Raw genomic sequence first — 16,853 nt, forward strand, 5'->3', positions numbered from 1 at the left:
GCTGCATCCCCGGGTCCTAGAACATAGCCTGGAGCACAGTAGGGACTCGAAGACTAGGTCTCGACTGATCAGCCTTCGGGATGTCACCCAAGCAAACCAGTGAAAGATTTTGCCCATGAGCCAGACTCTTGAGCAGAGGGTGGGCACATGCCCAGTTAGCTGGTGATCATCTATCATGAGTCCCACAGCCAAGGGTCTATCTCGGCACACCCTCCTGAGACCCAGGGCGGGGCTTATCTCTTCTTTAATTCCAGAGCTACTCTACAACTTTCCAATAAATATTTCTTTGTCCAAGTGACTCCATTTTGGCTCCTTGCTGTCATTGAATCCTAACCATTTTTTGATCTTCATAACCAACACTCACTTGCAAAAGAGGAAACTGAGTCAGAGGCTTGCCTCACGTCCCAGAGCCAGCATCACTGGAAGGCTTTGGGGGGTTTTCCTGAGTTCCTGTTGAGTGATCGACAGTCATCTCAGAATAAGATGTGGCTTCTACGTTCTGTTTTCTGATTCTCCACCCACTTTCTGGCAAACTGACCTCCAAAGGGCTTGGTCCCTCCTGGCTCCTACATCTGCTGTGGACCGTCTGACGGTCTGGGTTCACGCACCCTTAGCCACTCTCCACGCTCCCGTCCACTCTGACTGGACTCGATTCAGAATTGAAGACACACATTGGCATGATTTCTCGACCTGTCAGGACCCACATCTTAGTATCATTCATTCATTCACCGAATATTTATTGAACACCTACTGTGCATGGCCCTATTCTGTATCAGACCCCTGGCCTCATTAAGCCTACAGGCTAGCCGGGGGAGAGAAAGTAGAGAAACAGCAAGTGACAAGTCATAATAAATAAGTAAATTATGTAGTGTACTGAGTGAAACGTTATAAGGGCTCTCGAGTCTACAGCCATGCATCCCTGAACACGCCTGATCTTGTCTGATCTTGGAAGCTAAGCAGGATCGGACTTGGTTAGTACTTGGATGGGAGACCACCTAGGAAGATCAGGTGCTGGAGGCGTTAAAAAAAAAAAAAAAGTGCTGGGAATGGGGGCAGGGAGTGCCAGGTAAGGGGGATTAGGAGGAGGTGGAGAAGCGGTTGAGGTATTAAACAGATCACTCAGGGGCGGTCTCACTGAAGAAAGGCTGGAGGAAGGAATGGCCTGAGCCACATGGGTGAATGAGGGGTGTTCCAGGCATAGGGACCATCAAGTGCAAAGCCCTAAGGGAGGAGCTTTAGAATCCAGGAAGTTTGGGTTCCACTCTCTAATTCTCCACTTTCTTTCTATGTGAGCTTGGGAAACTTAATTAACCTCTCTGAGCTTCAGTTTCCTTATCTGGGAAATGATGATAAAAATGAGATCGTACCCATAAAGCAGCCTGGAACAGAGCTGATACTCACTAACTGTTGTTCTGCGCAGGCCCTGCCGGATCCCTGAGATTTGGGGAATAGCTGCAGGAAAATCTAAGGTCGCAGAGGTCAGTAGAGTGAGACAATTAAAAGCGTGGGTTCCAGCTCCGTCATTAGTAGTCCAGTGACCTTGGGCTAGTTTATGTAACCTCAGTCTCTTCCATTTACCGTGGGATAATAATAGCAACAACATCAGAGCCGTCATTGTGAGGGACAAATGAGAGGCTCCTGGAACGGGCTCAGGAGGTGGGCTTGGCTCTGAAGAAGCACTCGATGAATGGCAGCTATTTTTTTGGCTGAAGCCATGGGGAGAGAGGCTTTCTTTTCTCAGTAGGATTGCTAAACTGGTAGAATGTGAGCCGGGAACTGCTGGGGGCCATCCGTGGGAGGTCCTGCCTGCAAAGGAAACCAACCCAAAGGAGGCAGGGCAGCCGCGTGTACAGCAAAGGACTCCTGATGACCTTTCTGATGGCCTTTCTTTTTTTTTTTTTAATGTAACTTAAAAAAAAAATAACATTAGAAACTTATAACAGTGGAGTCGCACCATACACACAACTAACTTAAGCAAATTCAACTCTATGAGGAAGTGAGTGCAGGTAGGAGCTGCCATCTGCAAAGGTGAGGACTGAATTTGTTCTTTGGCGGCTTCCGTAGCAGAGGGAGGCACAAACTCAGCCCCTCTCACGACTCCCCTGCAGCAATGGTTCGCAACCATCTCCATGTTTAGCACCAGATGCCCTTTAAAAACCTCCAAAAAAATCTCACCAACCTGCATGAGAACCTGTTGTTTGAGAATAAGCATAATAACAAAAAGCCACTATGAATTATTCTTGGCTTTCAAAGGAATTTACATTTTTTTTTCGTTGCACTAGCTCCGAAAATCTGTCATCTATGTGTAGGAGGTATTGTTTATTCATCCTGCGGACAATTTGGCTGCACTTTGGGAGTGCCGGCCCTCGCTATGGCTCCGGAGCCCAAACCCCCAGACTTCTGCCGTCCCTGGGTCACAACGGAGCAGTTCTCACTCTGCCGCCTGCAGCCCACGGAGTGGGTCTGTCGCTCCCTCCTAAAGGCCACACGCTGATCCTGAAAGGCCACACTCCCCCACTGAGTCTCAAGAACAAGTAGCGCCACGTACATCCATCGATTTCCAACTCCATGCATGACTAAGTGCCACTTTCTAGGAAACTACTAAGTGAGTTACGACAATTTACTAGTCATAACTAAAATTAGTATGTTACTAGGGTTTACCACGAACTCAGCTGCAGCGTTCTTGGGAAGTCTGGCTCCCACTCTATGTTTGCCAACACTGTAACACTTCCACCGCACAACTCAGAAAGTGGGAACTAGTGATCTACACTGGATGAAGGGTCTTTGGCTTGCCTAAATGAGCCAAAGGTCAAAAGAACTTGAGAGCCACAGTTCTAGGCTCTGGAGATTCAGAAACCTCCTCTCTGGGCTGCTTGAGTCCCCCCCTCCCCTCCACTGCCCACCCCATTTCAATAGCCCTGACATTTCTAGCCACCCCTACGTCAATCCTGACTCTGCACATTTAAACCACAATGAGTTACCCACACAACAGACTTTAAATAACTGGTATTCATAAATGAGATTAAAATTCCAGTTCTGACCTCCAAATGTCTAAGAACTCCTTCACGCACTTAATAAATATTCATCAAGACTCAAATATATTAGGCATATGTTAGTTTCAGAACTTACAGTGGTAATCAAGTCATGTTCCCTGCCTGCATTAAGCTTCCAGTCTGGTGTCAGAAAAAGACATGACACAAGTGTACAGAGAAGCCATTATACAATTCTAAGTGCTTAAAAAACTAAATGAGGTATCAACGTGAAGACTAGGAGGGGAGGCCCTTGTTAAACACCGTGGTTAAGGAGGGTGTATCAGCCAGGGTTCTGTGGCTGCAAGCAACAGAAAATGTTGCCGGAAATGCGTGCGAGAGATGTGGAGTCGCTCATAGGAGCAATGGAAAAACCGGAAAAGGCACAGGAAGGACAGAAACCAGGGAAATTCTAGAAGCCTAGGGAGCAAGAAGAAGTATCTTAAACGTCAGACATACAGGATGCATCAGGGCCAACCGTTTTCCATCCCTGGTTCATTTGGGACAAGGGACTCTCCCTTGCTGAAGAAGAGAGGAGAAGGGCAGGGCACCTTGACTGACAGTTACCCCAAGACTACATGGAATGGGAAGAAATAGGGGTTCTGTGGCAGATCCCATTGGCTGGCCAAACCAATATGCATTATCACCTCCTTCTCTTCTGCCTACTTTCATTGTCAAGGACAATACAAACTATATCCTTGCCTTCCCAGCCTCCCTTTCAGCAAGAGGTAGCCACACGATACGGGTCTGGCTGGATAAGCTACTGGGGGTGGGGGTGGGTGGTTCTGGAAAAACCTTTGTTTTTGAATAAAAGGGACAGATGTTGCCAGTACCACCACTTCCCACCACTTCCTGTTTGGAACATGGATATAGAGCCTAGAATGACAACCATTAGCCTTCTTATGACCATGAGAAAAAGCCTCAGGGAATCGCAGAGATAGTCTTCTGGACGTTGCTGGTGTGGCTGAACACTCTGGAATCACTTGAGATTTTGTTTTGTGAGAGATATAAAACTTTATTCTTTTTAAGCCACTGTTTGTCAGGTTTTCTCTTGTTACTTGCAGCCAATCATTTTTTAGTTACTTGTGGTCAATTGCATTATTGTTCCCAATTATTTTCTCCCTTTCCTGTAACAAGATTCTACATCCCTATCTATTGCTATGTGAACTCCCAGAGGTGATGTGGCCTTTCCCATCCCTGACAGGCTGGAACATGTGACTTGTTTCGGCAAATGGAATATCAACAAATATGACTCACATTCAGATCCTAAGTCTAAACCAAAAGCTTCAAGAGAGATAGTGCAATGCAGTTCTGTGACCTGCCATTCTCCAACAGCCATAAGGGCAACTCGTCCCAAGTAGGGGCTGCTTCAACCTGTGTCCCAGAATAAAAGATGCATAAAGCAGAGCTGCGGTAGATGAAATGTAACACACATGAAATAAATGTTTGTTGTAAGCCACTAAACTTGGAGTTGTTTGTTACTGCTGCAAAGCTGACTGATACACACAAATTGATGCTGTTTAAAAACAAATGATATGGATGTTGGGTAGGTAAAATTAATGAGTATTGACCCTTGAAAGTATTGAGAAAGTAACAATAAAGCTGAAATATAAACCCTGAAAAATAATCAGCAAAAAAATCAGGTGAAGCGTATTCCAGCTCAGGGAACCACAAGCTCAAAGATCTCAACTAGGAAAGCACTTGGCATTTTTAAGAAACTGCAAGAGTATCAGCATGGCTGAACAAGGGTTCTTACATCTTACTCTATTCCCATTCTCTCTGTTCCCAATCCTTTAGCGTGGACTCATGTTTTTAGTGCCACCGTCAGCTCTTTGGACTTGATGATTTGGACTCAGATTCACTGTCCCTGTCCATCCATCTCTCGAAGGATTCAGCTTGCCATCATCTCTGGCTCATCTCACTCTTAGCTATTTGAGGTGTTCTACTTGCCTATTCCAGCTTTGACCTCAGGAATCAAAGACCAGCCTGGACCCAGTCTGGACCTCTTAGAAACCAGACATCAGACAATGGTTTTCTTCCATTCTCACTAACCAGGTTCATTTTGTGGGGCTCCAATTCGACACCAGGGAAGCAGAAATCCCTCAGTCTCCCTTAACTGGTGGCTATACACAGCTTGTTAAGCTTAATTAAGGAGGCTTTATCAACTCATTTCTGATGCCTTGGTGGAAAGATGAATTCTGCATGCAGGTTCGGAGGACAGATGGGTAGGTGTGTCTTTGTGGTTCTCAGTGGTAAGTTGTATTCCTGGTGGGCACTCATTGGATACTTGGTTAAAAACCATCAAACTCCCAAGCTTATTAAACCACATGATATATCTGCTCCTAAATTCTATGAAACAGACCCATTTTAAGATACCTGCCTGCACGCAGGTCACATCATTGAGAACCTGCCTCCATCGCAGCCCTGGAACCCATCCCAGGGCCTTTCCATTACTCAGGAGACTTCTCAGTTCTTTATTGATCCCCTGTTTTGGCCTCTAAAAGAGTTGCATCTTTACAATAAATCCTGTCTTGCTCAGGGTAGCCTGAGTGGATCTCTGTCCCTTACAACTCAAGACATTCAGGCCTGCTCACAATTTTGGCCATAGCTGTGTTATCTGGTAGACACCATGGGATGGTTATCTGGAGAAGGGCTGCCTGCCCAACCCAAGCTGATCCTTTAGGAAAAGGTTTGGAGTTAAAGTGAGCCTGTGTAGGGAGGAGCTGAGGAAGAACCAGGAAGTGGAGAAATTGAAGCACGAAGTTGGAGGCTGCCTGAGAGATGGGAGAGGAAGTTGGCTTTTCTAGAAGTCACAAGCGGGAGTCCCTGGGGGTCAACCAGCGGGATTAACCAGCGGGATTAATTCCTCGACCTACTTTCCAATCCTTTTTGCCTTGCAAACAAACATATTTGGTTGGGCTGGAACCATGATTTTTAAAAAATTGAGTGTAAATATTTGGGGGCAAAAATGTACTTTTTGGTTTGCCATAGTCCCCACCACTCCTTATTGTCATACATCCAATAGCTTCCCTCACTTAGCCACACTACCCAGCTGGTTTCAGTACCCAATTCAGTTTGTCATCTGTGCTTTTTGTAAAAAACTGGTAAGAAAGGGTTAGAAGGGATCTATCATTCAGTTCAACCTGACCTCCCACTTGAAATGTTTCTACCAGAGTCCCACCTTAATTAGCTTTATTAGCATCTCTTTGTCGTTTTAATGCATCTAATGTGCAGACCTGTGCTGAAAGTACAAGGAGCATCTCATGTTGATTTGGACTTGACTGAGAGATGGAGAATTAACACCTCTCACCAGTTGCCAAAGCTCGAGGAGGAAAATAACCTCAAGAATTTCCTTTGGAGGGAAAGACGGTTCTCAGTGGGATCATTTCTGTTTCTGGGACCATCTAACTTCTTATGGGAGGAACAGCCAAAAAGGTCTCTAAACTAGAAGAGCGGGGAAAAGAAAATGCACTTGGGATGGCCAGGATGGGGCAGATTGGTCCCAGGGCAGTCCTGAGGGTGGGGCGCTCTGTGTCCAGGCCTCGTAAGAGACACTCCTGCTGCTGTCCCCAGCTCAGCTGAACTTTCGACCCCATTGTCCCCTCTAATTACTGGATTAACCAGCAGGATTAATTCCTCGACCTACTTTCCAATCCTTTTTGCTGCCACAGAGCGATAAGGCCTCACTGCGCTTCTCTCTGTCATTTTAATGCAGCAGAATTCGTTGAGAATTTACATGCAAACTTGCATTTGAACCAAAGGAGCATCTATCTCATCTTTGAACTGAAGAAAGAGGCTCAGGGTTGCTCCTTTTCAGCTGATTCTAACATTCAGTTTCTCTAAAGTTACTCAAAAAGAGCCATCACACATGAAAAAAATCCTTTACTTTGAGAACAATGTGATATAGAAATAAAAACAAAATATTTTATATCTACTAAACCAGCATAAAGTGTAAACTGATAATTCCAAATGCTGGTGAGGTTTTAAGAAGCCTGTATGTTCACAAGTGGCTGGCTGGCACAATTTTATAGTACAACAATATAGATCAGGGGCCATTAAAAACATTGCTCTCCATTGATCCGGTAACCTCATTCCTGGGAAGTTATCCAAAGGAAATGGTTCAAAAGAAGGAAAAAGCTGTATACATAGAGACCTACCCTGTAGCATAGAGACAGAGGTAGCAAAATGACCTGTAGGCTAGCAAATCCATGGGCCCACTTCAGCCTGAGGCCTGTATTTATATGGCCAACAAGCTAAGAATTAATTTTTTTTAAAAGCATTCTTGACAAATTGTAAAAACAAACAAACAAAGGATATGTGAAGTTTGCTGAACCTGGAGTAAGAGAAAACTGGATGAAGACTATAAAACAACATGGGGAAATGTTTACAATAAATTAAGCTTTGCAGAATATAGTGCACACAGACAGGCAAAGAAGGCAGAAAATTAAATCTGGAGTTTGGGAGTAATTTGAAAGGATTTACTTTTCTTAAAAACTCCTTCTTTTCGAAAACAACCTGGATACTCATGGGTAGGGAGTTTATTGTGTAAGTGCTGTAACCTTATGAGGGAGTACTATGCAGCCATTAAAAATAGTGTTGTAGGTCTGTATTTATGGAGATGGAAAGATGCTCATGACATATCATTATGTGAAAAGACACATTATTAAACAACGTGCACAGTGTGATCTCGTTTATATAAGTTGAATACGGATTCATGTCTGTGTATATGCATGGAGAACAATCTGGAAGGCTAGACACCAAGTATATTTATAGCAGTTATCTCTGATAACTGATGGGATTTGAGGTGAGTTTTATTTTCTTTTTACTATTTGAAGGTTTATGGGTTTGTTTGGTTTTTTGCAAGGCCCATTTGTTATTTTCAGAATTAGAAACGAAGCATGTTCACAAAAACTTTTAAATGTTGTTAAAATGTTTTTACGCTGTGGAAGAAAAATTTAACACTTACAACGCAGCCGAGGTCCTGAGAATCTGAGCAGAACTGTCTCTCTCAGCTGCTGGCCTGCCTTGTCTCAAGGCCTTCAACTTAAATGCTGCTCTGTCTAGCCTGGAGTGCTCAGATGCAGGTCTGAGATTAGGCGGAAAACAGTGAGGCACATGCTTTGAGTTTAAAATTAAGGTGATATCAAAAAACTCAGTAATCACGATCAATATTTTAATGCCACATGGCGGGGGAAGTGGACAAAAAAAAAAAAACAAAAATAAAAACAAACAAATACAAAAAGGAAACAAACAAATCAAAATTAATGGTAAAAATAAAGACAGGCCTCAGAATGGCCTGACATTGCACTGTTACTGACCCTTCTTTATTTAAAATGTTAATATTTTGTTTATCATGGATTGTTTGGCATTAATTTTCATTTCTAAAAAATATGTATAATACAATATTACCTCTCACGACACTGAGTTTTTGGCACCCCCTAAACACACTAAAAAGCATTGAATTGTACACTTTCAAAAGACCTTTATAATATAAAATTATACCTCAATGATGCTCTTTAAAAACTTTATTTGTGGCTACTGAAATTTGAATTGTATGTGATTTTCATGTATCACGAAATGTAGATTCCTTCTTCTGATTTTCTCCCAACCTCTTATAGAGATATAAAACTGTGTAAAACAGGTGGCAGTCTGATTTGGCCCATGGGCCATAATTTGCTGACTCCTGAGTTAAAACATGAGAGATGCTTGCACAGAACCAGACAAGTGAGAGTTTAAGGTTTAACGGAGTCAACTGGCCTCTTCCAACAGAAAACAGGACAAAATCTACCACATGGGAGACGCTGAGGCTACGTGGGCTACATGCTTGGGACAGAAGTCTCCCTTTGGGGTGTCAATATTTAGCTTCTCCAGAGGATGTGGGATCAGACTGGACCAGTACTTCTGTTCCAGCAGTCTTCGGTCTCTTTCGGCCGTCAACAGTCCCCACTTTTCGCTCATATTTCTCAGCTGAGTTTTCTAATGACTGTAGCAGCCCCCGCCACCTAGCAGCTTATCTGCTTCATTACTGCGTGACAGGGCTGTAAAGCTGCAGATAACCCTGGCTCTCTGGGCGGGAGGGCCTCTGCCTTATCAGACACCAGTTGCAATAATTAACTATGTGGGGAAATAAAAACAAATATTGGACAGCGAATGCCTCCTATGTGACCAAAAGCTCCTGACTCAACAAAGCCTGTGGTCTCTGCTGTTTCCTTATCACTCTGACTGTACTCACTACAGTTTTCCTGAAATTTTGAAATTTCTGCCATTCGAGTTCCTGTTTCACAGACCTGTTCCCTGCTGGAAGCAAACCCCCACATCTTAACTTCCCAGTTTTCATTCACTCTCGCTGTTAAAAACCTTTTCCTCCTTCTTCCCCTCCCAAGTCTTCATGCCCCCAATTCTTCCACTTCAATCTGCCATGTCAGAGCATTAGTTAACAGAATGCAGTTTTGTTTGGTGTAGCAATATGCCAGCCTCCGAGATTGTACCATGGTGTGTCTAAGCTAATCTGGCCATGTGACCCAGTTTTGGCAAATGAGACCTAAGCAGAAGACTTGCTTTCTTGACAAATGAGGATATAGTTGGTTTTGCCTCTGCCATAATCTTTCTGCCTTAAATTAGGAAAATGATGGCTGGAGCTGTGGCAGCCACCATGTGATCATGAGCAAATAGTCAAAAGATTCTCATAGACAGTAGTCATGACATGACTGAGCCACTCAACCAACAGCATAATTTTTGTTTAATGAAAAAAATAAACCCTTATATGTTTAGCCACTGTAATGGTTTTGGTTACAGACAGCACCACAGGTAATCCTGACTGGTTGAGTGGGGTTGATCATAGGTGGGCTTTCATTCAGAGCCGAGAGCACCAAACCAAGGCACCAAGTCATGGTGTCTGGGGTCTAGAGCTGGGTTACCGGGCAGGCTCAGCAACTCAGGTCCTGGAAGTGAGACCAGGACTGGGACACAGGATTGCTGAGCCCTCTTCCCGAAGCCAGAAACATGGCGGCAGAGTAGATAAAAGAGGAGGCAGTGTCTCCATCCAACCTGGCATGCTGGCCAGAAGGATGGGTCTCCCACAGGGACAAGAAGGGCTCAACCCCCCTGACACCTGACTGAATCTGGGCTTCTCACTCTACAACATGCTCTGGCATCTTGAGATCTTATTTTTATAATCTTCTCCCTTTGTTCACTTGCTGCTCAGAATAAGGTAGAAAGCTGATAGGGTAGCAGCCTTAAAACTCCAAGGGGCTGTAGCCCCATCTCTCTCTACCCCTGGTACCTTATCCCCTAACCCCCACGCATAAACATTGGCTGAGCGAGTAGTTGAATGCATGAATGAGCAGGTCCCGCAGATTCCATCCCTTTACTATCTGTGCTAATTCATAATAAATTCTATTTGACTTTGGAAAGCATTATGTAATTTGAATTCTGTAAATTTGCCTTCCTAATTATGTTCTTCTTTGGCTAACACAGAAATTACTTTGCCCGGATTGAGTGATGGTGGGGGCAGTTTGCTAGGTGTTGGGATCATTAGGTAGATAATCCATATATTGGCAGTCAGGACTTGTCTATATCAGGAAGGTCAACTAGACTGATATTTGAAGCATGGGGGAGTATGTGTACATGTGTATGTGTGTGTGCCTGGCCTGGTATCCCGCTTCTGCATCAGCCAATCCATGGAAACTGGGTCTTCTTAAAACCAGAGCTGCCAGCTCAGTCTCGGCCTAGACTTTCTGACCTATCTTGTCACTGTTCTGAGAGTTACAAGGTAGTCTATAGATTCAAAGATCCACCTGTGAGTTACATTACATCTGGCCATGCTCAGACTTCAGGACCTCGATGATGAAAAGGTCCCAGGTTAGTATACCAGATACTGGGATACCGTATTATTTCTGTTTGCCCAATACATAAAAAGATGAATGAAAGCAAGAAAAAAAAAGGAGGAAGGGAGGAAGAAAAAAAGGAAGGAAAGAAGGAAGGAAGGATGGAAGGAAGGAAGGAAGGAAGGCAGGAAGGAAGGAAGGAAGGCAGGAAGGAAGGAAGGAAGGCAGGAAGGAAGGAAGGAAGGCAGGAAGGAAGGAAGGAAGGAATAGATGGATGGATGGACGGACGGACGGATGGATGGATAGATGAATTCTCCAAACGATAGGCTCCCAACCACAAATTCCAGTTCTCCAGGATAATTGCTATGTAAGAACTCCCGTGCCATCCGTCTACCTGGATCTCCACTGACTGACGCTTAGGCTGGGGCTGGGGCTCACTTAATATGTTCTATTTTCCCTTGGAAAGGATCCTGAGCATCCAACCAGGCAGGAGACTCCTGGCCCTACATGCCTGGGCCTGGGATGCCTGGTTCCTGGGCTTGTTCCAATGGTTAGACATTTGATGGGGCCTGGCTTTGTCACATGCCTTTAAGCTGGTAGGTCTCACCCCAGCCATAGGGCTAGCATTCAATACAAATGAACTCTACTGACACTGTCAACTCATTCACAGCCTTTGTCCCAAACCACTCACCTTGACCTAGCTGGCTTGGCTTTTGTTCTTAATATCCACTAGGTATTTTGGCTCCAATCTCTGTATTAACCCCCAGACTGATTTAAGATTCCATACCCATTGGCTGTGAGCCCATGGTTTCCTCCTGGACAACAAGTCATGTTTGACTTCCTAACCCACAACTGTATTACTGAATTCTGCCTTCCCTCCTCAATGCAAGTTATGCTGATGCCTTTGATTACATCACCCTTGGCACTTAGTTAACACTTAGTCAAATCCAGGACCCTAGGTCCACAGCATCTTGTAGCCTTCTGTCTCCTGGGTCCCTCTGGCCTCGGGATCTAGAGCAGGATGTCTATACTTGTGGGTCTCCTTGGATCACGAACACCAGCCTTCCCTATCTCTCTCAACAACTTTCGTTCATCAAATATATTTATCAAATACCTACTATGTGCCAGGCACTTGCCAGGCACTGGGGATTAATGGCAGCCTAGACATTCAAGTCATTACACTAAAACCTCTTGGAGAAACAGACATGTAAGCAGGCAATGCAGCATGTTAAGAGCCAGTACAGAAGTACAAGGGCTCTGTGAACCATCACAGCACCTCTCGACAGGGAAAATCAGAAGGAGAGTGAGGGAGATGGTGCTGGATACTGAAGACGTTCCAAATGGAAACTCCAGGGAATCGTTGACTCCGAGTTCTCTACCCTGGAAACTGACCCACTTCCCCTGCTGGGGGGAAGGACTGATGGCCCAAGAGGCCTCCCCTGCCTTTAGCTCCTATGCCACGAGTCACTCAGAGAACCAAGTTTTGGAGGAGCAGCCAGGCACTCTGTGAACCTCCCCTCTCGAGAGCAGTGTTGCTCTAACGCAAACGTGGTGTTTCTGCCCTGAAAGGAAGAACTGGAGGAATTACTGAAAACATGATGACTGCAAATTCTGCCCCCAAGATAATGGGGACACAAGCTTTTAAAGAACTCTCTGATTCGAAATAAAAATTAAAAGGAAGCTGGGCTCTTGTCTGCATGAGATGAGGAATCGAGAGACACACACTGCATGGAAGTCCTGGAGTAAGACAGTGTCAGAGCAAAGAGCAAAATAAATGCATCAAAAGTAAGGTTCGTTCCTTCTCCTCCACACGTGTATTTTTAGCTAATACTCATAGCATGGCACTTGGAAATTTAAACTTACTAATATGAACCGTGGGAGCAGGAAAAGTCTAAAAGAGTGTTTCAAGTGATAAAATTTATGTGTAAAGAAATTATTTAATTTCCTAGAAAAATGCAGAGTGGCAAAAGAAGTACTGTCAGGAAGTGGTGGAAGGGCTACTTAAATAAACATATAAGGCTGATTTGGTAATAGAACATGATTGTTTTTATGAAAATGAAGCCTCTAGTCCTCAAAAAAAAGTGGTTTCCCTTCCTCTTCCTGCCTCGATGGGCTTCCCCTACATCACATGCTCTGCTTTCTTGAGATGGCATTTACTGTTCTCTTCTTCTCAGAATATAAGGTGGGCAGGGAGCAAGGAGAGAAGTGGCTTCTCAGGAAAGGAAGGTCGAAAAATGTGATCCGTCATCCTTGCGATGCTATTAATTTCTGTGTCAAAACCTTTTGTGTTGGTCCTGATCCTTCTGGAAGAGATGGGACTTACTAGGGGAAAGGTCCGTGTGTGAAGAAACAGGGAGGTCCTCCAGGCACATTGTCATGGTTCTTCCACCTCTCTTTATAGTTAAGGTTTCAAGTTCAAATCCATGTATGTCTGGATAGGGCTTTCTGCACAGCTTTCAGGTGTGGGAGGCAACTGAAGAGATAAAGTTTACATGATAAAATATTTCAGTTGCTGAAATCTTCCAATGGTTTGTGAAGAGCACTGGGGTAAATATTTAAAAATCGAGACAGAGCTTCTCAAGGATAGTCCCCACTTAGCATAAACAGTTGGGATACCTGTTAAATCTTCTGTATTTCTGATCAGACTTGTTGAATCAAAGCCCTGGAGGTTGAGAACCAAAGCTCTAATAAGATGCCATATTTATCGATAGATTAAAGGAAGCTCTTTTGAGGGAAATCTCACCAAACCCAAATTAAATGATACCCAAATAAGTATCATTTAGTATCACAATCTCCCTACATTTTTCTTGCCACTCACAGCTACACTCACCCTTCTGTTTCAAATGCCTTCTATTTTCCAAGCCCTCTTTCTACACAGCTAAAAAAAAGTTACAGCATTCTCAGGAAACAGTATTTCGGAGAAAACAGTAAGGTTATCCAATTGTTTCCCCCTTGTTAATTTGAATCTTAAATTATGCATGTGGTTGTGTACACGTTTGCATGTTCAATTCACATGCCTGAGCTCAGTCTACAAGATAAAATCAACCATAAAAATTCAAGTAACCTCTGTCTGATTTCTCTTCACCCAAACTTCGGGGCTGACCATGTTTGAGATAAAGAATAGATAATTACATCACTTGGGAAATGCAGCAGGGCATGTTGCTGGGGTCGAGATAGGAAAGATGGGGTCACCCAGACAACCCCTGCCTCCATCCTTTCTGGATTGCCAACACTTTCTCCTTCTCGAAGCCCCTTTCTTGGAAGGGACTGACTGCCCTGAATCCAAGCCTTAAATCTAGCTGGGCAGAAAGGCCAGACATGGAGTTTGTCCTCTGCCCGACGTGGGTAACCTTGAATGTCAAGAAATCACCACAGATGGCCCTGAAATTGAACCAATGAACCACAATATGCAGATTAGGAAGTCAGAGCCACAAGTCCATTGGCTGATTGCTGGTGTGATGTCACAAAGGCCCAGCCCAAATGTGGCCGGAAGTGCTGTAGGCCAAGTTTCTGGACAAGTTGAAAAGCTTTTATTATTTGGTGTGTGTGTGAGCGCCCCCCTCCCTTTTTTTAATCAGCTGGTGCTGGTTTCCTGCATTTCCTGTGGGGGAGGTGGGGGAAATGTTCCTATACAGCCAGAGCTGAAGGACTCAGGGCCGAAGAGCATTTTGTTCTCTTGCGTGGTGGCCCTTAGGTTTCACCTGTGTTTTGAACAAAAATGATATAGGGGGAAAGCTATGAATTTTAAATGAGCTATGGGGACCTCACGAACCTCTTCAGGTCAGTGGTTTCCAAGAAGTCCCAGGCTGACCCAAACTCTGAGTCAGGTGATGGAAGTCTTTGGCTGTGATCTTTACCCCAAACTCAAAGAAATGCAGACATGGAGGTTGGAGATCTCCCTGACTTTTCTCTACCTCTCTTTGCCAGGTTCCACACAGAACAGAATCAAGTTCCCTGACTCGTGAGCTTCTGACAATCACCTCTCAATGTGACTCTCCCAATTTCAATACCTCTGAAGCGCTGAAGTCTGTTAGAGCTGAGAGAGTAAGCTTATGTAGAGATAACTTCAAATAATGAAATAGATAACTTCAAGCTTTACACACCCTGAAAGCTTGTCTTTCCCAAACAGTTGCCCTAGAAATGTCTGGCGGCAACTATGACGGTGCCTGTTTGGTTTCCTAAAGCCACCGGGAATTTTTCCAGCATCTCTCACCACAGGGAATCCCTTCTCCCCAAGTTGGCACAGGCAGAGATGTTACACAGCTGAAACGTTTCACGAGGGAGGGGAGGGCGGGGACACTCTCCATTGTTTGTTTGGTTTGCCCGGATACCATTTTACCTCCTGAGAATAGCATTCATTTTTTCCTTTGGGAAATCATCTCACTCTCATTGTTGGTCTTTGTTTGGATGGAGGGGAATTCCTCACCCCATCTCCCAGATCTAGAGGTGGGTAGGTGTCCCAGGCCTGGCTAATCCGTGCATTCCGTTCTTCTGGATACACAGTGGTTGGACCAGGACTGGCATGTCACACACGTGGCCCAGTGGTGGTCAATCCTGCAACTCTGATGGGGACTCTGAGAATAGGTGCTCTCTTTTCTCACTGTCATCGCTAAGCTGAGGGGGAGGCAGCCATGGAGCTGATGGTGACCGTGTTTGCCCCTACAGAGAATAAAGCTATTCAACAATGAAGTCAATACCAAAAAGAAAAAGAGCTAAAAGAGAGACAGATTTCTGACAACCGTGTTTGAGCGCCTGGATCCGGCTGTGCCTGAAACTAACCCTCTGTACGTTTTAGTTAATGGAGCCAACACATTTTCATTTTGATGTAAGTCAGATTGAGTTGAGTTTCTGTTAACTCAGCAAGAGTCCTCGCTTGTACATCCAACCACACGGCAAGCCTTACTCTCAAGGATGGATTTAAGGCTACAGCAGTCCCCACCCCGTATGGTTTCTTACTGGTTCCTTTTGCTTGGTTGGTGGGGGAGGGGAAAAGCTGGTGCGAGGACATGTAGGTGGCAGATAGGAGAGACTGGGTATTCTGAAGTAGTATAGCACAGAGGTCAAATGAAGGGCATTGGGTCAGATAGACCTGAGCTACTCATCCCATCTCTTTGAGCCTCATTTCTCTCATCTGTAACACAGAGAGATGAAAGTCTCTCCTTTCGGGGGCGGTGTAGAGGTTTTACGCATAGTATCTGGTGTATAATAAATGCTGGAGAAATAGTGGCCGTTCGCTCATTCTAGACAACTCACCAGAGAAGAGCTGGATTCCCTTCTCCACGCCTCCAGTGCAATATAGGGAGCCTTCACTGTGGTTGCAACCATCGACTCTGAGCCTCTGTTGGCACTGTCGGCCAGAAGCACCTGACGAGTGAGCAGCGTGCATCTGCCACCTGCCAATCCAAGAAGGGATTCCAGTCCAGCCAGAGCAGGCCGCCTCCCTTCTAGGCCAGATCCTAGCTGTGTTCAGTATGTGAGCTCGCCCACCTCTTCTGAAACCCTGGCTGGGTTCCATTCTTTGCCTGCCCCACCTCCTACCCCCAGCTGCCTTCCTTGAGCCAACACCTTCCATGTCCTAGGCACTGTGCTAGGAATCCGAGGGGATGCAAAGAAAGACATCTGCTTTAGTGGAATACCTACCACCTGCCACACGATGCCAGGTGTGGGCATTGCATGTGCATATCTGTCAGCCTCACGAAGCCTGAGAGTTGTGTTAAACACACCCGCTTTACAGCGGAGTAAACTGATAGCAGCACCCACTGCAGGTGGCAGAGTCAAGATGCAAATCCTGCTGTGTTCCTTGAAAGCCCATATTCCTCCATCTATTCGAACACGCTCCTTACTACAGAAGGGCTTAGATCATGAAATGTTACGTTAAAAAAAAAAAATCGCGCACGATTGCACTTGTGGGCCTTTATCCCAGAGAAAGAAAAATCTATGTTCATACAAAAATTCCGACACAGGCAAACAGTTGCATTTTTCAAGGAACTGAAAAGAC

General features: G+C 44.9%; 1 pseudogene; it reads left to right on the forward strand.

The window, feature by feature from the left end:
• Positions 1–901: 901 nt before the first annotated feature.
• On the forward strand, positions 902–1,020 carry LOC112477254 (annotated as a pseudogene).
• The last annotated feature ends 15,833 nt before the right edge of the window (positions 1,021–16,853 follow it).

This window comes from Pteropus alecto, unplaced genomic scaffold (genome assembly GCF_000325575.1).
Source record: "Pteropus alecto unplaced genomic scaffold, ASM32557v1 scaffold113, whole genome shotgun sequence".
NCBI classification, from domain to species: domain Eukaryota; kingdom Metazoa; phylum Chordata; class Mammalia; order Chiroptera; family Pteropodidae; genus Pteropus; species Pteropus alecto.